Raw genomic sequence first — 25,887 nt, forward strand, 5'->3', positions numbered from 1 at the left:
GTTTTACTAGGGTCACACATATAGTTTTAAGTTTTCCTGACCCATAGGGTACTCGGTTAACCTTCACCTTGGTGGTAAGGATGATGGTGGGTATAAAAGCCTGCCCTTGAGGCCCAGAGTCCTAAAAGTAGGGCCACATTGACTGGCCTGCCCTGGAGGTAGTGCGTGGTGCCCAGGCAGGAAGTACAGAAAGGTGACCTCCATAAAGGAAGGGAATTAATCAGAATTGCTTTAAGTCAGAGGCACTTCACATGGTATCTCCCTTAACTGAAACAAGTATTCAATTATTATCGCCACTAATCACAAATGTAGAATTAGGTCTAAAGCTTTTTCCACTGTATCCCAAAGCCTTAAAGATCTGAATACTGGAATCCTCAGTGGTCTGGTATTTAATGGAACCCTGTGATTACTCAATTCTTTTCTGTCATGAGCTGTATAATTTTTAATTCAGAATATCAATGAAAATTTAAAACCAATTTCTCGACAGTCAAAAGAAAAAAATTAAAACTGTGAAACTCAAGAGTAAATATTTTCAAACAGTGTTACAGGATTTGTGCTAATATGCATGAATATGAAGAACTTTGGCTAATTAGTAAAGATGGATAAGAGATATGAACAAATAATTCACCTAAGAAACAAAATGCTTCTCCAATAAATATCTGGACAGATGCCAAACTAAATGAGTTGAAGAAATGAAAATCTGTAAAAAGTCATAAAAGATAATGCCAATTTATGTGACTGCAAATTCAAAAAATAAATGTCTACGGTAGGTAAACACATTATCTAACGAGAAACACATCTGGAAAATGTGCACCTGTCTATTTGTATAGATAGCTATAGGTCCGTGTGAGGGGATCATGTAGATGGAACCTGATTTCATTTTCTAAATATACATTTTTAGTGATTAATATTCTGTAATTAGGTAAATTTGTTGATATGCTTAAAAAATCTAATAATCAATTGATGAAAAGCGTTCATTTATATTTTCCTTTTCAGAAAAATATTCACATAGTACTGTTCTATAAAAAATAAAAATATTACAATTCTTTCCTTGACACTTGATCTGTATCACTCTACCTGTCTTATACTTCCCTCACTCCAAACGTTCACACTCTCATACGTAGCTTTCTCTTCAGCTCAGCAACTGGACTTCCTCTCTTGGGGCACAGTGAACCAGGAAGGGATTGATGCCTGAGGATGGAAAATTCCAGAAACTTCTGGCTAATGCATTGGAGCTAAGGCCCCTCCCCTTCCGTTAATCTCTCTCGCAAAGACCCCTTGCTTGAGACTTTTAGAGCTGCAGTTCCACTTCCGGCCACGAGGGCGCTGCGGTCTATTTAGCTATATTTTTCTTGAAAGGAAAAAGCATATATATATTTTTTTCTGCTCTCATTCCAGTGACCCGTCATACTCTATTTGCTATTTCCTTTACACATTCCAGGTCTGCTCCTACAGTCCCCTCTCTTGGATGGGCTTATTGTTATATCCTGTCACTTTGCTCTTTTCAGATCTTTCCAAAACTTTGCCTTTCCTTAAGAAAATTCTGTATATTGCAGCGATCTTTTATGAAAACTATGCATGGCAGGATCGTGTCCATTCGATAAAGCTCAATTCTGGTCTGTGAATCTCCACCTAGTCTCTAAATTACCCCTTAGACAAGCTTCCGCATCTCACAGAGCTTGAGCAAACTCAGAAAGGACCTGGTGATTTTGCAATCATAGCCCCCTTGTGAGAAATACCTAAAAGAAGATATACCACACAGCAAATGCAGGGTCTAACCCTACAACAGGTCCTCAGAGTTCTCTGTATTTGCAGAATGAAGGAACACGATGTAATGCCGAACGGAGATTGAACTAAAGCCTCCCTGACTAGTTAAGCACATCTGCAGGGATGGCTCCTTTGGAAACAGCTCCCTGGTTGTTAGGCTGGTAGCAAACCTTAGGGGGCAGTAAGAACAGGAAGTTGTCGCCCCCAGCCCCCCCCCCGTGCCCTCAGGACAGGGACTTCCTGTGAGGACTCCATCTTGTGGCGGTGACAAGGTGGTTTGGAGCTTGCGCTAACTTTTCTCTTCAGCCTCTCTCGAGCTATCGTAAACCCCGATCTCCCGATCCTGCAGACTCCCCCCACGAACACTCTGTGAGGACAGTGGTGACAAGTTTCTGTCCACAGGCCACACCATGGGTGAGTTGATAGTTCCAGGGGCTCCGTCTCAGCCTCCACACGCAGGGGTTCTGGGCACCTCCCCCACCCACCTCAACGGACAACCAGGGGACCCCGTTTAGTTGGGGTGGGTGTGAGGGCACAGGCTCACTTTTCTACTCTCCTGTGGCTGTGGTCACGGCTGAGGTGAAATTGTCCCTCTGGTTGAGGGGAAAGACCTGTTGTATGATCCTCTCAGGTTCAAGGTTTGGGTGACTGGAGGGCCACCTGGGGTGGAGGGTGTTGGAAATTAAGGTTTTGGGGATTCATGCTAGAAGTGGGGGAGGGGCGGGGAACCCACCATTACTCGGTAATTCCCTTGTTCCAACCATTCAAGGTAGATTGAATTGCCCCTGTAGAAACTTTGGGAGGCTTGCTTTATGGCCAATGTATGATGTATTGTGGAATATTCCGTGTAACTTAAAGTGTTCTATGTCAGTAAAGTAAATTTTGTTTACTTAAATAATCTCCATTTAATTGCTTTTTGTCTGCCTATTTATCTGTCAGTCAGTGAGGTATGTTATCATGTCCCACTGTGACTGTGGATTTGTCTATTTCTACATATATTCTGTCAGTTTTCACTATGTATATTTCTGCTCGATGATAAGAGGTCCACACAAATTTTAAATTGTTTTATTAATATTCTCTTTTTGAATTGAACCATCATGAAATCTCCCTCTTTTCTTGTGGTAATGTTTTTCTTTAAAGTATACTTTTTCTATCCTTAATATGGTTATACCAGCTTTCAGTCGTTTAGTGTTGAAAGGGCATGTTTTTTGCCATTTTTTTATTTTCAAATTTTCTATATTGCTGAATTTTACATGTGTTTCTTTAAAAGTGTATGATTGAATGTTTTTCATCTAGTCTGATAACGTCTACCTTTCTATTTGGAATATTTAGTCTGTTTTACATTTGAAGTAGTTACAGATATACTTCGGTTTAAATATACATATCGCTGTTTGTTTTACCTTATTTTTGCCTGTTCCAAGTTCTTTCTCTTTTCTTTTCCTTCGAAATGATTAATATTTCTAAGTATTCAGTTTTTATCTCGTTTGGTTAGGTTGTTAAACCTCCTTTGACCATACATGTAGTGTTTACTCTTAAAATTTTTTTGGTTAGGTAGTTAAACCTCCTTTGACCATACATGTAGTGTTTACTCTTATAATTGCAACATCTTTGCCTTATCACAGTCTAGAGTACATTAGTTCTTTTACATGTCTACATACAGTGCAGGGACTTTCAAACAGACTGAATCCATTTGACTTATTGTCATGCATTTTAATTATATATATATGTATGTATATTTTAAATCCCTGAGGAAATTATTGCAATTGTATTATACAGTCAATACTCATTTAGTTTTGCCTACATATTTGCCAGTGTCACTGTACTTCCTTTCCTGCATCTATGTGGTTCCACTTAGAATTGTATTTATTCTACCTGAAGAAGAACTATTAGTATTCTATTTGAGTATTTTAATACCAAATTTGCCTGAAGTTTGTAACCTTAGCATTTCTATGTCTTCCAAATTTAAAAGATAACTTCTTTCTAGGTTTGGAATTCTAGGCTGACAGTTAGTTTTCTTTTGCAGTTTGAAGACATAATTTCACTTCAAGCTACCATTGTGTCTTTTAAAATAGGCCAGTTTGTTCCTCCTTTAAGGGTAATCTCTCTTTTTTTCCTATTAGCTTTGAATATTTTTTTTTCTCTTTCTTTGGTTTTCAACAGTATTACTAAGAGAGGCCTAGGTTTGATTTTACTCATACCCTTCCAGGCTTGGCATACATCGTGCTTGATGAATCGTGACTTGATGTATTTTGTCACTTTTGGAAACTTCTCAGCCATGATGTCTTCACTGCTTCTGCACTGTTCTCTCCACTCTGGGACTCCAATTAAGCATATATTAATTTTAAATATTATTCACTGTATCTTCTTTAACCTTTCTTTTCAGTATTCTCTACTTTTTCTTGCCAGGCTTAATTCTGGTTATTTTCTTCAGACTTATCGTTCATTTCTCCTATTCTCCATTCATATGGAGAACTCAACTTTAACCCTTGCAACAAAACACCACACATTCAGGGTAGATTGTATTATCCACCTAGAGTACAGGAGCGAAGTGAGGGTTACAAATATTAAGCAGTTTGTCCCGATCACTCAGCCTGAAAACAGTATAGAAAAGGCTAACATCCCAAGCTGGACCCTCTGCCCAAACCCTTCCCCCTATCCTAACCTTCTGCTCTAAATGCTCCCCACCTCTCATGCCCCTGGAGGCAGAACAAAGGCAGAGTCTCCCAAATTTTAAGCACTGTGTTATCTGTCTTGCAGAATATAAAAATCAGGGATATTTCTTCATTAATTGCAAGGCATTGGTCTATTATTCAGAATACTGATGTGTTTTCTACCTTGCTTTGGTTTGAGTTTTATTTATTTTATTCTGTTCTTCCTAATTTCAGAGTACAATGAGAGCCGTGCCCCCTTTCAAAGAAGAGCAAGATGCCGGGGTATTTTCCGAAGGAGGTATAGAAATTGGTATGGACGAGGCAGTTCTGCCATTTATCGTTCATCCTACCAGGAAGAAGAAGGAGATACAGCAATGAGTGGTCCCTATATGGGACCCGGAATAAGATAGTAAGTAACCTGTCAGTATGGCTGGCGTGTACTAGTCAGTGGAATAAATACCCCTGTAGTTAACTATATAATTTTTCTCTTCTGCAACCCAGCAGAGTGAGGAATGCTAGGACAAGATTACTGGTTGTGCGAACTTTATTGTAGCCTGGTATCAGTGGGGCAAGGGAGTGGAGAAGATGTTTTTAGCACTCTTAGACCCCTTCCTTCCATCTGCTTCCTCATAGTAATCCCCGTGCGAAGCAATCCTACCCTAAGAGTGGCCAATGGCATTATCAGTGCCACGTCCGTACTGATATAGACATGTGGAAAGAGAGATTTCCTCTAGAGACAGCAGTGGAGGAAAAAAGGCGGGATGGAACCCCAGGAAGATGGTTCAAGGTCACAGTGAGTATCTTGGCAAAAAGTATGGAATGTACAGGAGATACAGATCAGGGCAAGTTATGTTGGTCTATGTAGAGACACGAGGTGCTTTTCTGGGGAACAGGTGGGGTTTGTAATCTGTCTGTTTTATGGCTAGGAGTTAACATCCTTGATCATCTAAAGGCAGGTTCAGAGAAGCAGTGTAAATGGAAAAGGCTGGCTGCAGGATGGCTGGGGGAGGTTGGCTAAAGGCAAAGGTGGAAATTACTGCCAAGAAATTGGAGCAAGTTCCCACCAGATGCCTCAGTTTTGCTGTAGCTGTGTGTATGGGAAGGGGAGGTGTGGTGAATCTCTAGAGTCCTTGGTGAGAGGGGCAGGCAGATCTGCATTAGTCAGGCTCTCCAAAAATCTATAAAAAAGAAGATCACGTCTAACACCTTAACTTGATTAATTGCAGGAGAGCGTTTGAATGGACAGAAGGGGGATTTAGAAAATCTACGTTTGGCAAGCAAAAAAAGAAATCATGGTGTTTTAGTTTGTAATTTGATGGAATGCAATATACCAGAAATGGAACAGCTTTTAAAAAGGAAACTTATTAAGTTGCAAATTTACAGTTCCAATGCTACAGAAATGTCTAAACTAAGGAATCCAGATAAAGATACCTTAACTCCAAAGAAAGGGCTGATGATGCTCAGGATTTCTCTCTCAGCTGAAAAGGCACATGATGATGTCTGCTAGCTTTCTCTTCTCATTTCATAACGCTTCCCTGGCGGCATTTTCCTTCTGTGTCTCCAGTGGTCCCTGGCCATGTGGGCTCTGTGGGCTCTAAAGCTTTTTCCAAAATGATTCTGTCATAAAGGGCTCCAGTAAGCAACTCCACCTTGAACGGGTAAAGACACATCTCCACGGAAACCATCTAATCAAAAGTTAGCACCCACAATTGGTGGATCACATCTCCGTGGAAACAGTAAAAAAGTTCCCACTCAACAATATCGAATGAGGATTAAAGAACATGGCTTTTGGGGTACACGACAGTTTCAAATCAGCACGCATGGCAATGGTCATTTCTTTAGAAAAAGGTCTGTTCTTCAGCCTTAATTCCATGTGGTCACTCCTGTCTTCCATCCTTCCTTTTCACCTCTAGGTTCCTTATGGGAGAAAATATAACAGGGCGTGGCTACTGGACTCAATCCAGAGTTTTTGCAGTGTCCCCTTCACCCCAGTCGATGTAAGAAAGAGTGGTGAAACTGTATGAGTGGGCACAGGGGAGAATAAAGGGGGCCTTGCTGAGCAAGTGGGATCATGCCTACAACACTATTGCTGTTGCCTCCTTTTCCTACAGTTTCACTATGTGAAAGATTGGACCAAATTCTTTGTTCAGGACTCTAGCACTGCCTCTGCATTGAAGGATGTCAACCTCAAGATTTGTGATAAGGAGAACCGAAAGGTTTGTGTCGAAGATATTAACCATGCCAAACCGAGGTGCGGGAGTACAGGCCAGGGACTGGGTTGTCTTCTTTGGGATTAGAGTCCCCAGTGCTTACCCTACCTCTCTTTATGCAGATATCTATCTTTGTCAACCCCTCTTCTGTTCCCCACTCTGTGCAGTATCAGTTGACTCCAGAGCAAATGGAGCAGCTAAAGGTAATGCAGACTCAAGATAATGTTGTGATTCCATATCCAGACCCACCTCTTCTTGCCTCCCCTCCCAATTTCCCCATCACTCCCCATAGCTCAGAGTTGTATCTGTTTCTGCAGCTGACCATGTACAAACGATATGATGTCTTCCGGGGAGCTCTTGACCTCCAGAGCTTACGCTTTGATCCAGGTATGACTGACAGTAGTCATTTTAGGGCAGCAGAGGGCCGATTAGGGGTCTGCTTAGGAGGTAAATTTAGGGATGGTAAATTGTAACGGGGTTGGGACTGGCTCTAGTCCAACTGGGACCCTCTCAACCTTCTTATTCTCTTCTCTCGGCTTCCTGAAGTCTTGGTGGGCCATGGTATTGACATATCTTGAATAGAAGAAACTGCATGGCTGCCACCCTGAAGATCATCAGAGAGGAGTTCCCTGAGGTGATGCCTCAGGCCCAGAGCCTGTATTTAGGTGGAGGGGTGAAATAAGTAGATAGAGAGCAGATTTTTCTCCAAAGCCCAAGATAATAACTATCACTCTAATTCTTCTTCCCCAAAAGCTGTTCTCTTTGAATTTGCGCGGTAACAAACTGTAACACCTGGATGGCTTATCTGACATAATACAGGAGGCCCCCAAAGTCAAGATCCTGAACCTCTCCCAAAACGAAGTGAGAAGTGGGAGTCTGATCAAATTTAGAGTGTGGGTGGGGGTAGTGCTCATCTAGGTGATGACAACAGACAGATGGAGGTAGTTGTGGGTGAGGATGGGAGCTCGGGGTGCAGGGGCGCAGATATTTCTCTTTCACTGGTTTTTCTTTTCCCTGATTCCCCCCAGCTGAAGTCAGTGTGGGAGTTGGACAAGATGAAAGGGCTGAATCTGAAAGAGCTGTGGCTAGAAGGAAACCCATTGTGCAACAACTTCTCAAATCAGTCCACCTACGTAAGGTCAGTGTTATCCACGATCACTCCTCCTTGGGCACTTTGCCCTTTTAGAAGCCTGAGCTACCCTGACGTGCCCACCTGCAGGAGGTGTTAGCCCTCGTCCTATGAGAGGACCACATCTCATTCCCACTTCTCTCTCTGTGCCTCTCAGCTGTGCTTAGATCTCCTTGCCTTCTTATCTGGCCCACTGGGGCTGGGGTCTGTTTCCCGTCTCTCTGCATCCAGCCTTCTGTAGCCCTAGAATGACTGCTACCACTACATTGCTTCCTCTGTCCTCTGGCCCAATGCCAGGACTGGGGCATCCTAGAGGGAAACCTGGGTTCCCTGAGTTAGGGGAACAGAGGTGAGCCACGGCCAGCAAGCAGAGGACAACCAGAGGCAGGGGCAGAGTGAGGAAAGCAGAGGGGCAGAGGTGGAGGAGAAGATAGGAGGACAGCCCTCTGAGAGGCATGCCCCTCTCCCACTCTCCGTGTCACAGGCTCCTGCCCATCCTTCACAGGAGCACAGGGTAGCCCAAGGCAGGTGGGATTCCTCAGGCAAGGAACCAAATAAGGCCCGGTGGCACAGGGGACATCAGGAGAAAATGTGGTGACCATAGGAGGTGACCAGAGACCCTCAATCCCATGCTGTATGGGGCCCTGGCCTTTTACTCCTGGGAAGAGCTCCTGCCCCTAGGGCTGCTCTTTTCCCATGCCCAGCTGATACTGGTAGAGCTCACACAGGTGACAAAAGCTCAAATGCTGGGCCCAGCCCAACAAGTGTACATTTTCCGTTCCTCCCTTGGGCCTCAGGACCACCCAGCAGCAGAACAAGGCAAGGACTGCAGCAGGGAAGCCATTTCTCCATTATCTCTCTTTTCTTTCCTTAGCCCACACCACCACAGTAGAGCTCTTTTCCATTCCCTTTCCTATTTTTTCCTTTCTCCTTTGTGTTGACTGACTCTCCTATATCTCCTCCATATCTACCTCCCACACCTACACTCCCTTGCTGTCCTCATCCCTCGCCTGTGTCATTCCTTCCCTGTTTCCTGAGCCTTGTCCCACTCATCTCCCTACCCCAACATCCTGGGCCATCACCCCTGAGTAATATCCTGGTCTTGTATAAGGCCAGTCCTGGCTGAATGCTGGACACTTAGTGAGGTTGGGGCCTCCCTCCCCATTCCCTGTTCCCTTCAGAGCCTTCTGTGATGACTTGAAGGAGGTGAGGGAGCCAGGGAGGGGAAGGAACCCCTGGATCCTGGGCTCAAAATGCTACTTCTTGTGGCCTGACATGGGAGTCAGAGCAGTCCATGCTGAAGCTGCCCAGGAGGAAGGAAAGGGAGGGGAGAAGTAGAAGGAGAGTAAGGGAAAGAGGAAGAGAGAGAGTGTATGTGTGTGCTCTCCCTCTTTTGTCACTCCATAGCAGGTTCCAGGGTCCCTGAAGAGGCAGTGGACCTGGAGTGAAGGTGGGGCATATGGGGTTATGTCTCAGGTGTAAGTGTGCTTGCTTCCATAAGGCAGGGCAGCTCCACGCTTTCACTTTCTTTTCTCTCTTTGGTCTTAATTTTTGACAGCTCCATCCTGGAATTGTTCCCCAAGTTACTACGCCTGGTAAGTGTATTCCTTTATCATTGACTCATCTGTCACTGATGCCACCCATGACCTCCCTTAGGTCTTTCCCAAGTTACATTTTTGTTTCTGAACCTCGTTGGAAGAGACCCATGTGGAAGCCAAACAAAGCCTACAGACATTCTCTACGGGCTTCCAGGATGCCCTGGAGAAGACCCTAATGGTAGACTTGCCCATGGAACTTCATGGGCCCTTTGACACCTGACCTCTGATCCCCGTGCTTTCCTAGTCTTGTTCATCTCACTGCTCATCGAATGCCACCTCCCTGGTCTGCACTGACTTCCTCTTTCCTTCTCCAGGATGGCCAGGAGGTGATCAATCGCCGTTGGCATTGAAGCCCCCAAGAGGCTTCCAACCTGCCAAGTGAGGAGGCAGCATCAAGCAGGCTTGGGGTGGTACAAATGGACGGGATATCATCTGTGGTCCTAGGGCTGTTTTAATTCCAGGGGAGCTTCTTTGGTTCTGAGACCTTGAAGAGTCTAGTCCTGCAATTCCTGCAGGAGTGACTACCCCTAGGACACCAAGGCAGGGAGGGCTGGGATGAGACAGGCAAGTTAAGCACAGGTCTGCTCATGGGGAAAAGGGGCATTTAAGTCCCCTTAGGGGCTGAGACCTCACAGATAACCTGTCCCCTTTGCTTCCCTACAGATATTACTTGATCTATGACTGTGGAGCCTCGAGCAGAACTGAAGCATGCTGCATTTCATACTTACATGCATTTACTAAGTGAAGAAACTGAAGCCCCGAGAAGGAAAGGAATAATGTTGGGATCACATGGAAGAAGTTGCCACTCAACCTAAAATCCTGAAATTGTAATGCATACCACACTCTGAAATCTGCTCTAAAAGTAATCGTTGCGATGTGCTTTGAAATGTACTGCTTTTTTTTAATTTTTTTTTATTAATTAACGGAAAAAAAGAAATTAACCCAACATTTAGAAATCATACCATTCTACATATGCAATCAGTAATTCTTAACATCATCACATAGATGCATGATCATCGTTTCTTAGTACATTTGCATCGGTTTAGAAGAAGTATCAACACAACAGAAAAAGATATAGAATGTTAATATAGAGAAAAAAAATAAAAGTAGTAATAATAGTAAAAACCAAAACAAAACAAAACAAAAAAACCTATAGCTCAGATGCAGCTTCATTCAGTGTTTTAACATGATTACTTTACAATTAGGTATTATTGTGCTGTGCATCGTTGAGTTTTGTATCTAGTCCTGTTGCACAGTCTGTATCCCTTCAGCTCCAATTACCCATTATCTTACCCTGTTTCTACCTCCTGCTCGACTCTGTTACCAGTGACATATTCCAAATTTATTCTCGAATGTCCGTTCACATCAGTGGGACCATACAGTATTTGTCCTTTAGTTTTGGCTAGACTCACTCAGCATAATGTTCTCTAGGTCCATCCATGTTATTACATGCTTCATAAGTTTATCCTGTCTTAAAGCTGCATAGTATTCCATTGTATGTTTATACCACAGTTTGTTTAGCCACTCGTCTGTTGATGGACATTTTGGCTGTTTCCATCTCTTTGCAATTGTAAATAACGCTGCTATAAACATTCGTGTGCAAATGTCCGTTTGTGTCTTTGCCCTTAAGTCCTTTGAGTAGATTTCCAGCAATGGTATTGCTGGGTCGTATGGCAATTCTATATTCAGCTTTTTGAGGAACCGCCAAACTGCCTTCCACAGTGGTTGCACCATTAGACATTCCCACCAACAGTGGATAAGTGTGCCTCTTTCTCCGCATCCTCTCCAGCACTTGTCATTTTCTGTTTTGTTGATAATGGCCATTCTGGTGGGTGTGAGATGATATCTCATTGTGGTTTTGATTTGCAGTTCTCTAATGGCCAGGGACATTGAGCATCTCTTCATGTGCCTTTTGACCATTTGTATTTCCTCCTCTGAAAGGTGTCTATTCAACTCTCTTTCCCATTTTGTAATTGGGTTGGCTGTCTTTTTGTTGTTGAGTTGAACAATCTCTTTATAAATTCTGAATACTAGACCTTTATCTGATATGTCGTTTCCAAATATTGTCTCCCATTGTGTAGGCTGTCTTTCTACTTTCTTGATGAAGATCTTTGATGCACAAATGTGTTTAATTTTGAGGAGTTCCCATTCATTTATTTCTTTCTTCAGTGCTCTTGCTTTAAGTTTAAGGTCCATAAAACTGCCTCCAATTGTAAGATTCATAAGATATCTCCCTACATTTTCCTCTAACTGTTTTATGGTCTTAGACCTAATGTTTAGATCTTTGATCCATTTTGAGTTAACTTTTGTGTAGGGTGTGAGATATGGGTCTTCTTTCATTCTTTTGCATATGGATATCCAGTTCTCTAGGCACCATTTATTGAAGAGACTGTTCTGTCCCAGGTGATTTGGCTTGACTGCCTTATCAAACATCAAATGTCTATAAATGAGAGGGGCTATATATGAGCACTCTATTCGATTCCATTGGTCGATATATCTAGCTTTATGCCAATACCATGCTGTTTTGACCACTGTGGTTTCATAATACGCCTTAAAACAGGCAGTGCGAGACCTCCAGCTTAATTTTTTTTCCTCAAGATGTTTTTAGCAATTCGGGGCACCCTGCCCTTCCAGATAAATTTGCTTATTGGTTTTTCTATTTCTGAAAAACAAGTTGCTGGGATTTTGATTGGTATTTCATTGAATCTGTAAATCAGTTTAGGTAGGATTGACATCTTAACTATATTTAGTCTTCCAATCCATGAACACAGTATGCCCTTCCATCCATTTAGTTCTTCTGTGATTTCTTTTAGCAGTTTTTTGTAGTTTTCTTTCTATAGGTTTTTTGTCTCTTTAGTTAAATTTATTCCTAGGTATTTTATTCTTTTACTTGCAATTGTAAATGGGATTCGTTTCTTGATTTCCCCCTCCGCTTGTTCATTACTAGTGTATAGAAATGCTACAGATTTTTGAATGTTGATCTTGTAACCTGCTACTTTGCTGTACTCATTTATTAGCTCTAGTAGTTTTGTTGTGGATTTTTCCGGGTTTTTGACGTATAGTATCATATCGTCTGCAAACAGTGATAGTTTTACTTCTTCCTTTCCAATTTTGATGCCTTGTATTTCTTTTTCTTGTCTAATTGCTCTGGCTAGAACCTCCAACACAATGTTGAATAATAGTGGTGATAGTGGACATCCTTGTCTTGTTCCTGATCTTAGGGGGAAAGTTTTCAATTTTTCCCCATTGAGGATGATATTAGCTGTGAGTTTTTCATATATTCCCTCTATCATTTTAAGGAAGTTCCCTGTATTCCTATCCTTTGAAGTGTTTTCAACAGAAAAGAATGTTGAATCTTGTCAAATGCCTTCTCTGCATCAACTGAGATGATCATGTGATTTTTCTGCTTTGATTTGTTGATGTGGTGTATTACATTAATTGATTTTCTTATGTTGAACCATCCTTGCATACCTGGGATGAATCCTACTTGGTCATGATGTATAATTCTTTTAATGTGTTGTTGGATACGATTTTCTAGAATTTTATTGAGGATTTTTGCATCTATATTCATTAGAGGGATTGGCCTGTAGTTTTCTTTTTTTGTAATATCTTTGCCTGGTTTTGCTATGAGGGTGATGTTGGCTTCATAGAATGAATTAGGTAGTTTTCCCTCCGCTTCGATTTTTTTGAAGAGCTTGAGGAGAGTTGGTACTAATTCTTTCTGGAATGTTTGATAGAATTCACATGTGAAGCCGTCTGGTCCTGGACTTTTGTTTTGAGGAAGCTTTTGAATGACTAATTCAATTTCTTTACTTGTGATTGGTTTGCTGAGGTCATCTATGTCTTCTTGAGTCAAAGTTGGTTGTTCATGTCTTTCCAGGAACCCGTCCATTTCCTCTAAATTGTTGTATTTATTAGCGTAAAGTTGTTCATAGTATCCTCTCATTACCTCCTTTATTTCTGTGAGGTCAGTAGTTATGTCTCCTCTTCCATTTCTGATCTTATTTATTTGCATCCTCTCTCTTCTTCTTTTTGTCAATCTTGCTAAGGGCCCATTTATCTTATTGATTTTCTCATAGAACCAACTTCTGGCCTCATTGATTTTCTCTATTGTTTTCATGTTTTCAATTTCATTTATTTCTGCTCTAATCTTTGTTATTTCTTTCCTTTTGCTTGATTTGGGATTAGTTTGCTGTTCTTTCTCCAGTTCTTCCAAGTGGACAGTTACTTCCTGCATTTTTGCCTTTTCTTCTTTTCTGATATAGGCATTTAGGGCAATAAATTTCCGTCTTAGCACTACCTTTGCTGCGTCCCATAAGTTTTGATACGTTGTGTTTTCATTTTCATTCGCCTCGAGGTGTTTGCTAATTTCTCCAGCAATTTCTTCTTTGACCCACTCGTTGCTTAGGAGTGTGTTGTTGAGCCTCCACGTATTTGTGAATTTTCTCGCACTGCGCCTATTATTGATTTCCAACTTCATTCCTTTATTATCCGAGAAAGTGTTGTGTATGATTTCAATCTTTTTAAATTTGTTAAGACTTGCTTTGTGACCCATCATATGGTCTATCTTTGCTTCTCATTTCTTATGAAAGCCATTGACGCTTTTGTTCAATTTCCTGCCCCGTCACAGGCGAACACCACACCCCCACACATACACGCAGATACACACGCACACAGAACACACACACACACAAACACACACACACACCACACACACACACACACACCCTACCAGGACCCAAGTTTGGACACTGAATCTCTAGATCTTATATTTTAACGGACCTCATCAGCATTCTGACAAGCATGCTTAACACAGGCTTATATTCAGGCAGCACTTTTGCTCTACTCCCACACAGTTTAGAGTATTTTAATTCTGACCCACCCCCACGTTAAGCGTGTTTATTATCCAGTGTTTAGTTCTTATTCCCCACAGCAGCCATCACCGTGATGAGAACTGTATTATACAACCACTGGTGGTTCTTATTTGCCCATGTTTGGCGTTTGATTCTATTACCGTTCCTTCCTGCAGCTCACGTCACCTTTGTGTGATCATTTTCCTTCTTGCTAAAGCATGTTCCTTAGAAGTGCCTCTCGAGAGGTGTCTGTTGGTGGAGGGGCTGCTAGTGTTTTGTTCGTCTGGATGTGTCTTTACCTTCAGGTTAGGTTCTTCAGGAAGCAGGCCCTGAGATGGAATTTAGTGTGCAGGGCACTTATTCAGGATCAACACCTGTGAAAAGGGACCAGGAGGTGGCAGACGTCGGCAGAGGGAGAAGTGAGCTGTAATGCAGGCCCAGCAAAAGCTTCGTTGGCCTGCATGGGGAGCTCCGAAGGTCAAACGATCCCTCAGAGTTATTCTGCACTGAGCCAGAATAGCCCAGACATTTACAGCCCCTCCTGGATCAGTCATTTCTGGTGGGTCATCTCGGGAAGGCGTGACCTTGGTGGGCAAGGCAGCTCTCTGCAGCTCAGGTAATACCAGAAGGGGCTAATGGCCGATGGCTGGCTTCTAACCGCACACCCAGCAGCTGGGACAGAGGGATCTGGGGGATCGGTGGGTTCTATCTTCATGTCCATCTCCCTCATTCTTAAATAGCATTGTGGCTAGGGAGGCAACTCTGAATGCACAGTGACGCGTCTCTGATCACTCACCTTTGGTTGCCATTTGTTGATCAGAAGAGGATTGCTCTCAGTCTGTCTGTCATTCCTTTGTAGGAAATCTGTCCTTTCATCTGCTTATTAGGTCACCTGGACCTCAGTGTTCTGTAGCTCTCCTAGGCTATGCCCAGGTAAACTTTCTGAATCTAGGGACCCGTATCTTTGCTTAATTCTGGGAAATTACCAGCCCTTTCCTCCTTGAACGTTACTCATCCTCAGACGCCCCCCCCACCAACACCACCACTATTTTCTCTTTCCAGTGCACCTATTAGGTGTATTTTCCGTCTTCTCATTTCATTCCTTATCTCTCATCTCCTCTCTTTTATCCATTATTTCTCTTTATCTCTTTGAAGCATTCAGTATAATCTCTTTCATCTATCTTCCAGGTGATTAATACTCTAGCCCGCTTGGTATCATCTGTTGTTTGAAGTTACATGATTTTCTTTTTTTGTCTTGGTAGTTTTCTTCTAGACAGTCTGCTTGCCTTCAAAAAAAGTAATTAGTGGGTGTTTGCTCATATATTTAAACGTATTGAACACCTATTTTAGTAATCGGCATCCGATACTAAGGAAGACCTCTTTGGAGGTCGACAGATTTGGTTTATTGCCTGTGTAGTGGTGGCTTGTTTTGTGATCACGTGTATGTCTGGATAGGCTTTGCCTGTGGGAATATTGTTTAAGCCTCAGTCAGAGGTTGGCACCTACAGAACGGAATCGGTTTGTTTGTGCACAGGTCTGATTTTGCGGCCAGGAATTAATTGGGCCTTGCTGATTGTGTTCATTTGAGCTCCAAATCCACATGTGGGCAGGCCTGTGATGACAAATTCCCCAGGGGACACGTCATGCCTTCCCCCAACTTGAGCCAAGGCCGAGGGATGTGAGTTTCCTTGTCATCTCCTTTGCCCAGAGGGAAGCCGTCTTCCCATTCGCTGAGGGTGTCTCCTTCAGGACTCTACGCTATATACAAAGGTCTCAGTTCTTCATCATTTTCTGGCTCCTTCCAAGCGCAGCTGAGCCTTTAAGTGAATATTTATGGTGCTTTTATCAATGCTTTCTCTGTGCTTGGGACGGGAGGGTTTTCACTTTCTTCATTCCACATATGCGTTGTCCCAAGAACAGTCGTACGGGACCGTTGAGAAATAAAAAGCACCCTAGTGCCACGCAGTGGTATCCAGTGGATATCAGACCTACTCTGGAAGTTGCAGGACAACGTCCACTCACGTGTCAGGTGCCTTAGAGGGGCTTGTTGCATGGCTGGGCCCGGATGCGCGGCTCTCCCTCTCTGAATCATCTCAGAGCATCTCTCTGTGGACTCTCCAGCAGGGTAGGCAGACTTATCACACAGCGGCTCAAACCTCTCCAACAGCAAAGGAACCACCAGTCCTCTTAAAGATCAGGTACAGAATTGGCATTATGTGACATTCACCATACTCCATTGGTCCACAACATCACAGGCCAGCTCAGATTTAAGAGGAGGGGGAGACAGTTCTCAAAAGGGGGAAATATCAGATGGCCTATAAGGTAATGGAAGAAAGGTTTTTTAAAAGTCTCTGGAGGGCGGTGTAGCGGTAGCTCCGTGACAGAATTCTCTCCTGTCATGCCAGAGACCCAGGTTCAATTCCCGGGGCCTGCCCATGACAGAAAAAAGAAAAAAGTCCGTGGAACTACACTATGGTGAACGGTAAGTTAAACCGTGGACTATAGTTAATAGTACAATTATATAAATGTGCTTTCATCAATTGTCCCAAATGTTCCACAACAATGCAAGGTGTTAATAATAGGGTGATATATGGGAATCCCGTGTTGTGTGTACGATTTTTGAAAATCCACAACGTTTCTAATAAAAATATTAAAAATTGAAAGAGGAAAGGCAAACAGACATGAAGGAATGTCCAAGAATGAGAATCCTTCCAATATCCTGCCAGAGAGGACGTTGCAGCCACGCTTCTTGACATCCTGCTGTGTTTACCCGTACTAATCAATTGTTAGCTAGGCTAGTGTCATGGAATTTTGGACTGGCTTTAGGCTTCCCTTGTCCCTCGTGTGGGGACGCATCCATTTCAGTGATCCACATTCCTTTCATCTGAGCCAACACCCTTGAAGTGGCATGAAATTTCTAACTGATACTCTCATCTCCCACAGATGAGGGTCTGAGCATATACACACTCATAGGCGGAAAGGAGAATATAGGGAATGACTGGGCCGGGACGTGCTCCCATAGCTGCGTGTCCTGACTCAAGGCCACCGAGGGTTCACAAATTCCTCATGCTCCTCTCCCACCAGGGTTCCTTACACCGAACCCGTCACTGTAAATCGTCCCTCTCCTTGATGCCTACAAAAGGAAGTACCCACTCCATCATTAACGGGGAAGGTCTGAGGCCACAGAAGGAATCTAGGAGGCTGAAAATAAGAAGCAACACCCAACTTATCCGTCATCCCCAGGTGCTGGTATTTGGCTACGGAAACAATATGCTTATGTATATTCATTTGCATTAATTACCCATTGGAGAGCAAAGTAGTGAAAGCAATTGAATACTGCATTTCCTTTTTTCTGAATGTATTACCCAACAAACAGGTTAATGCAGAGATGCAGGTTTTTTCTCTGAGCAAACGACAGTCCCGAAAGCTCAAAGGCTAGTCACATGCCTAGTGGACTAGACATTCGAATAAGAGTCAGCAGATCCGCTTGGGTTCTGACGTCAGTTTGAACAATGCAGAAGGCCTGCCACCTATCCTGGATCCCTTCTAGGAAAGGTCTCTTCATGTCTAGAAGCAATGGAATTCACGATGCCAGTTTAGTTATTTCAACGACATGGTAACCGTGCCTGTTATTAATTTTAAGACAAAACTCCCAGTGATCCGTGCCAGAATACCTGGTCAAGCACGATTTCCTCCCAAAGAGATATGGTCCCGCCCTTGTGCACCTCCCATAGGCTGATGTGATTCACAATAACTTCACGTGCAGGAAGACCTTGAAGCAGAGTAAAATCATGGGCAGGTTGCAGGATTTCAGAACATTCACGTGGCAACTGCAGAGGCAGCGGGTGTCAGTAGGGTGACTGTGACAAGCCTCACATGCACCCTTCGCAGCAGAGGCACAATCTGCTTGAAAACACCATGGGGAGGAGGCCTGATGCCCTCTTGCTGGCCTAATGCTTGCCTGAGGGAGGGGCCCACCTTGTCAGGTCTGTGATCCTAGATTTCTTGAAATCCCTTCTCATAAGGAGAAAGAATAAATCGCCCCATTTGTAAACTTCCTCTCCTCCGCCAGCCTGCACCACCCACCCTTTATTCATTACTTCAGCCAGATGACAGACCCTGTTCAAAGAGAAGGGGCGTGGTGACTTGCCAGCGAACAGACGAATCTCGTTTTATTGGCCACTGCACTGGGGTAGGAGTTGTCACTACACCGGGTTAAGGCGATTGGCTTTATTTGGTCAGGCGCATGAGCTTGATGTGTAAAGATTAAACCAATATTCAAAGAGATTGAGCAAAAAGCGCAGACAATCAACGTTTGTCTTTGTTCATCACCAACACACTCTTCCTTTGATAGAAGAAGCAAGAGAGACGTCCACTCCCAGCTCTGAATTTCGAATCTGAAATCGCTGCGGTTAATAGCAGATGATATGAAAAGCAAAAACAATAGGCAGAGACCCACGCGCCCTTCTTGCCCCTTCACCAATTGAGAACGTCCCAGGACAGCCCTTATTGGCTCCGCCAGATAAAGCTTTCCACATTTCGGGCCAATCGCTGTGAGTGTTGGCTGCGGTTCTGTCATTGGCTGAGCCAGTGTAGCGTGGGGGCAGGGCCTGCTCTCATTGGTTGCTCCCAGCTTCCGAGTGATTAACGGGATAGCGGATTTTGAAGGTTTCTGTTTCAAAACAGAAAAGGCAAGGGGCTAGCCTGAAGACGAGTAGAATCAGATAAATCGAGGTGAATTGGAATAATGCTTTCAGAGTCCAAGGGGCTTGGGTCGATATCAATGGTTGACAGTTTACTTCTCGCTACTTCTGTACTGTGTTTTGGGGCCGCCGTTATGTAGAGCAACAAATTCCTTGATATAGGTCATAAAGAAGGAAGTTAAATTGGGGGTATGTTTGTTCTATCAATTCTGAATCCCCGCGGGTGCTGCTTATACTTTTTCATTTGCAATGGTAGAACTGTTTCCCTTAACATCGCCTTTTCTCCAAACACAACACTTAGATCGGGACTGCTCGCTCGCTTACTGCACGTCTTCCTCATTCACCACTGACAGATTTACTCATTTTCCCTTCCAGCCTTCAACCCAACCCCAACCTTCCTCTGCGCAGACGAGATTTCTTATCTCACTTATCCCGCTTGCACAATCCTCAACCCGCAGCCCAGTGAGCCTGCATTTAACTTGGCCAGCATGTTTTACTAGGCTTCTATATGCTTTCTTCACTCATGAAAACAGCCAATTCCAAACCGTGCAATGGTGGCTGTGACAGAATTCTCGCCTGCTGTGCCAGAGACCAGGGTTCGATTCCCAGTACTTACCCATGTGAAAAACAAACAAACAAACAAAAGACAAAAAACAACCACTTCACACTATAGTTCTCCTATTGGATGTGCTATCTTAAAATGACCTCTCATTTTACAGAGGTACTATATGTATGAAAGCACATGCAAGAAAAGCTTTGATGAAATATTTTCATGGACTCTTGTTAAACACTGGGCATTTGAAGCAGCAACAATTTTAGCATGATAGAAATTAGGTACATAGTGAAATGCAGGTCTTTGAACTTGTCTACAGGTCTTTCCTGAAGAGGCTGGAGGCTCTGAAAATAAAAAGCTGCTTTCTTTCAAAACATTTATTAAGGGGTTCTAAGATCACGTAGCTCTACTCTTGGAGATTTACTCCTTGCTGATGTAACCTTATTTCTTTTCTTTTCCTTTTTTTTAAAACTTTTTAGTGTATAATACACACACACACACACACACACACACACACACACACACACATATATATATACAGAAGAGAGGGAAAAGCAATAATTTTCAAAGTAAACTTCAACGAGTCATTACAGAACAGACCTCAGATTTTGTCAATAGGCTACCATTCTGTCATCTCAGATTTTTCCTCCCAGTGGCTCCAGAAACTGGAGGCTAGAAAGAATTGTTTTAATATGGTGATTCAGCAGCCACACTTATTTATTAAATCCGATATTCTCTGTCATCCGTTCTCCTTCTTTAAACCTTCTCCCCATCTATAGGGATCTTTGCAGAATGCTTGTTCTTAATTTTCAATGCTGACAAGCGGTATCCACACTAAAGGATAGGAGAATGTAATTAACTGATAATCCTGGAGAGACTGGTCCCTCTGGGATTCAGGATTTATCTGACCTAGGAACTCTCTGGGAATTGTGTGTTCCAGGAACGCAAAGCTAATGCAGGAAACCGTTATAGAGTCTCAGTTCGAGCCCTAGGCGTTCTTAAGAGTCAACAGGAGTGAGGTTGATTGCAGCGTACCAAACCATAACAATTAGCACTATCTAACTGAAGCTTGTCTCCAGAACAGCCTCTTGACTCCGTTTGATCTCTCTTGGCCACTGATGCCTTATTTTATTACATTCATTTCCCCCTTTTGGTCAGGAAGGTATTATCGATCCCAGGTAGCCAGGACCAGACTCATCCATGGAAGTCATACCCCATGCTGTCAGGAAAGTTTTCATCCCTCAATGGTTTGTACCACGTAGTGTGGAAGGTAACTATTTTCCATGCAGAGTTGAGTTTAGAGACAGAAAGTTCACATCTGAGCAACAAACAGGCTTCTTGTAAGCAACTCTTGGGCCTTATTATAAGTAGTCTTAACTTCTTCCCTACAGAAGTAAGTTTCATAAGAGCAAGCCTCAAAATCCAGGAACTGGCCTAGTTTCCTGGAAGTCCCCAATGGTTGGGAGGGAACCGGGGTTTCAAAGATGGGTGAGTTTAATAGTTCCATACATATCTGTATATATATTTTTTCTTCCCTTCAGATCCCTAAGAGACTCTACCGATACTTTCTTTATGCTTTCTTCTTTTCTCTTTTAAAGTCTTTATTGATATATATTATATATTCACATACCATGTAATCATGCAATGTGTACAGTCAGTGATTCACAACACCATCAGAGAGCTGTGCATCTATCATCACAGTCGCCTCCTTCTTCCTTCTTTTGGGAAAAATAATATAAATATTAAAAAGCAATACATTTGAAAGCACATCGCAACGATTCTTTTAGAGCAGATTTCAGAGTATGGTATGGGCTACAATTCCACAATTTTAGGTTGAGTGGCAACTTCTTCCATGTGACCTCAACATTATCCCTTTCCTTCTCCGGGCTTCAGTTTCTTCACTTAGTAAATGCATATAAGTATGCCATGCAGCATGCTTCAGTTCTGCTCTAGGCTCTGCCATCAAATTTCCTCTTTTACTTTTCCCCATAAATGTAGCTGCTACAACAGAGATTCAGTGCTGTCTGTTTTTCAATTTCTAAATGGATTCAGGGCCCTAAGTCTCAATCCCTGCTTATTGTGGGCTTATTGAAAAAAACAAAACTCCTCTAAATTGGAGAGTGAATCTAGTGATTAGAGAAGCAGTCCCACATTAGGTGTTTAAGAAATGGAGGGCAAAACTACTGCAGAAGAGCACTTATTTTTCCCATCTCCCTTCTATATGAATATTCACTTAGCAGCTATGTGTCTTTCGCCTCCCTCCATGTACCTTCCATCTGCTCTCTCTCAGTTCAACACTTACACAGTCAAGGGTGGAATCAATACTTTAAGGTCAAGGATGGTTACCAGTTGTAGCTGAACACTGGGGTTACTGTCTAACCCCAGGCACCTGACAATGTTCATCCTGTTCTTTAGGGTCTTTTAAACGGGCCTTATCTTGTCTGGATTAATGCACAAATGCAGAGGTTGATGAATCTATCAAAATGTGTAGCAGGTTTATCAAATATTCTAAGGGCAACACTGAAAGGATCGTGTGCCGTTTGAAAGTATTAAGTACCCCAGAAAAAACATGTTTTAATCCTGATCCAATCTTGTGGGATCAGCCATTTCTTTTAATCCTAAACCAACAGGATAGATTAGAAGTTTGATTAGATTATGTCCACGGACATGTGATGTGTCCAATTGAAGGTGTGACTTTTTATTCGATGGCGATCTACCCATTCCAGGTGTGTCTTGATTAGTTTACTGGTATTCTTTAAAAGAGGAAACATTTTGGAGAGAGAGCCAGATATGACAGAAAGGACAGAGTGACAAATTTCACAGCAGAGCTGTTCTCTTTGGTTGGTCGTGCCCTCTCTGTTCGTTTTGTAATAGTAAATCTTTATTTTTCATAACAAAATTCTCTTCTCACTGGCACTCCCCTGAGACAGTTCCCTTGGGTTTATGATCTCCGTCTGAGAAGCCCAGAACTCTAATGTACCACTCTGTCACCATCTTACACGCTAGCTATTTAGCTGCCCCTCTAGAAATGGCAGTGCTTATATTGCTTTCTGTCCTAGAGAGGGTGGGTGGGAAGAGGTGGTTAATGCTTATGCACTAGAAAAAAATGCATTTGGAGAATTTCTCCGACTCCCTCCCCATAAGGACATCTGAAGGTTGTTTGTTTGTTTCTTTAACTTTTTATTTCGAAATAATTTCAAAGTATGTTACAGTTGCAAAGTTCATACGAAACCCATACAGAGAACGCTAACAGATCCCTCACCCAGATACTCAGATCCACCAACTTTAATGTTTTGCCTCATTTGTCATTATCATTCTGTCTATTCGTCTTTCTATTTACCTATTTTTAAACATTTCAGAGTAGGTTGTATACATCATGCTCCTTGAACACTTAGTAATACTTGTCCTAAGGATGAGGGTCTTCACTTACATAACCACCTTAAGCACAGTCATCAAGTTCACCATATTTAAAGCTTACAATTTGCCTTCCAATTTTTTATACATCCCAATGATGACCTTTTGGACATTTTTTCCTCCATTATTTAATCTGGTTCAGGATTGTCTATTGCCATTAGTTGTTATTGTCTCTTTAATCTCTCTCTCTCTCTCTCTTTCTACGACTGTGCAAACATTTCTACAACGTGAACTTTTCCGTCTCAAACCCTCCCAAGGATAAAACTCATGGGTTTAATCACACTCACAATGTTGTGCTACCCTGATCACCATCCATTAGCATAACTTCCCAGTCACCCCAAGGAGACACCCTACACCGTTTATGCGTTAACTCCACCTTCTCCCTGCTCTCCCGGCCCTGGAAAACTGTCTGCTTTCTGACTCTATGATTTTGCGTATCAACCATTTCATATCAGTGGAATCATACCATATCTGTCTCTTTGTGGCTAACATTTCATTTAGCATGATGTCTTCAAGGTTCATCCATGTAGTAGCAAAAATCATCAGAACTTCATTTCATTTCATGGCTGAATAATATTCTCTTGTATGTATATAGCACATTTTGTTTATCCAGTCATCTGCCAACAGACACTTGGGTTCTTTCCACCTCTGAGAATAATGTGGTTGAGAGCACTAGTGTACAGTTAGTTATCTGTCAGACTCCGTGCTTTCAATTCCTTGGGGAATGTACCTAGAAGTGGGATTGCCACGTCAAATATTGAACTTTTTAAGGAACCATCAGACTATTTTCCACAACAGCTACACTATTTTACATTCCCACCAACAATGTACTAAGACTCCCATTTTTCTACATCCTCACCAGCACTTGTTATTTTCAATCAAGGTTTTAAAAATAAGAACTATTCTTGTGGGTGTAAGGTGTATCTCATTGTGTTTTGATTTGCATTTCCCTAACGGCTAGTGATATTAAGCTACTTATCAGGTGCTCATTGACTAGTTGAATATCTTACTTGGAGAAATGTTCATTCAAATCCTCTCCCCATTTTCTTTTACTAGAGGAGGCATGTGTTTACAGAAACATCATGCATAAAACACAGGGATCCCATTTACCACCCTATTATAAACACCTTGCATTAGTGTGGCTCATCTGTAACAATCCATGAGAGGACATTCCTTTTCATAATTGTACAATTTCCTATAGCACAATTGTGTTATAGATGTACTATAGTATAATTGCATTATTAACTGAAGTATGATTCACTCTAGTCCATCATTTACCATAGGGTCAGGTATTTGTGTCCTACAGTCTTGTGTTTTAGTTTTTCCTCAACCTCTGCAAATCTTGTAATTTTTTTGTTTTTTTAATCGTAACCATTGTAGTACGCATGAAACAGTATTGCACTGCTTTTTATTTGCATTTCCCTAATAGCAAATGACGTTGAGCATCTTTTCTTCTGTGTGTGTGTGTGTGTGTGTGTGTGTGTGTTTTAGCCATTTGTAAATCCTCTTTGGAGAAATGTCTATTCAAGTATTTTGCCCATTTTCAAATTGGGCTGTTTTTTTTTTATTGCTTGAGTTGTAAGATTTCTTTATATATTCTGGATAGTAAACCCTTTTCAGATAAATGGTTTCCAAATATTTTCTCCCATTGGGTATGTGACTTTTCACATTCAATGATAACGTCCCTCATTGAACAAAGCTTCTTAACATGAATGAGGTTCCATTTCTCATCTTTTCTATTGCTGCTTGTTCTTTGGCTGTAAAGTCTATGATGTCGTTGTCTAACACAAGATTCTGAAGATGTTTCCCTACATTTTCTGATAGGAAGAGTATCATTCTCTTTGGTATATATGAGACTTTGGTCCATTTTGAATTAACTGGTGAATGGGGTGTGAGCAGGGTTCCTTCTTTATTCTTTTACATATGGATATCCAGTTCCCCCAACACCTTGTGCTGAAGAGTTTCTTCTTTCCAATGAAGTGGATGTGGCAACCTTGTCAATAATCAGTTGGGATTTCTGGGAAGATGGCGGGATAGGATAGAAAGAGTTCCCCTATGCACCAAGGAACATGGAGGGCTAGGAAAAAGACAGGGGTAACAATTCCCGGGTGTAAGTTACCAAGGAGGATCTTCTCCACCATCTAGGGAGAACCTAGTGGCAAAGGCTGAGGAATTGGGATGCAGAGATCCAGAGCCTGGTCAGTTCGTGCAAGCAGCCCAACATGTCCATTTCCACACCAAAGCCCGGAGCCCTCAGGAGTGCATGGACAGGCAGACAGGGACAAGGAAGTAAGCCAAGCCTACTGCCCCGGCCCCGCGACCCGCGACTCCCCCCACACCCCACACATCTGAACCTGTCACCCGAGCCCCACCACTGAACCACTGCCCTGATACCCTTCCCCACGCATCCCTCCGCCACACCCATGGCCCTTGCATGCATGCAAGCCTGTCCCAGCCCGACTCACCTCTGCCACACGAGTGCACGGTGTCACCCAGCCCTTCCTGAGAACTGTTTAACCGTGGCCAGCACCTCGATTCCCACCTCCCCCTCCCTGCTCCCTGCAGGCAGTCACCTGCACATCCAGGCTGCAGATGCTCACCTTCATAATCGGGCCACCCCTGCACCCAGCCCGTATGGTTGTTCAAACCGACCCGGCCCGCACCTGCACACGTGCACATCAGCATCTGGCACCCACGGATGTATACACGTGCACACGCCCGCTCATGCCGTAACCCTCAGCTCTGGACAAGCGCTGACCTGCGTATCCGGACCACACCTGTCCCCGGGCCACACTGGCAAAATCCCACCCTGCTGCCCCTGAGCTCTGTCCTCGTGCACAGCAGTGCCATGCTCCCCAGATCCATGCACCGGCATAGCCATATCCTCCCTGGTGGGCACCCACGTATCTGTGCACTTACCGCTGTACCCCTACACTCCACCCTGCCTGCCCCACACACATGCAACCCCTTGCACCACCCCATGGCACAACTGCCCTTCTCCAACACCTG

At 43.0% G+C, this 25,887-nt stretch overlaps 1 long non-coding RNA gene across 1 annotated transcript; it reads left to right on the forward strand.

The window, feature by feature from the left end:
- The first annotated feature begins 2,012 nt into the window (after positions 1-2,012).
- Positions 2,013-6,405, forward strand: LOC143670334 (uncharacterized). Its single transcript, XR_013169327.1, has 4 exons — positions 2,013-2,181; positions 4,653-4,827; positions 5,052-5,211; positions 6,332-6,405. It is a non-coding gene; the product is annotated as an uncharacterized LOC143670334 (long non-coding RNA).
- Positions 6,406-25,887: the final 19,482 nt, after the last annotated feature.

This window comes from Tamandua tetradactyla, chromosome X (genome assembly GCF_023851605.1).
Source record: "Tamandua tetradactyla isolate mTamTet1 chromosome X, mTamTet1.pri, whole genome shotgun sequence".
Classification (NCBI taxonomy): Eukaryota; Metazoa; Chordata; class Mammalia; order Pilosa; family Myrmecophagidae; genus Tamandua; species Tamandua tetradactyla.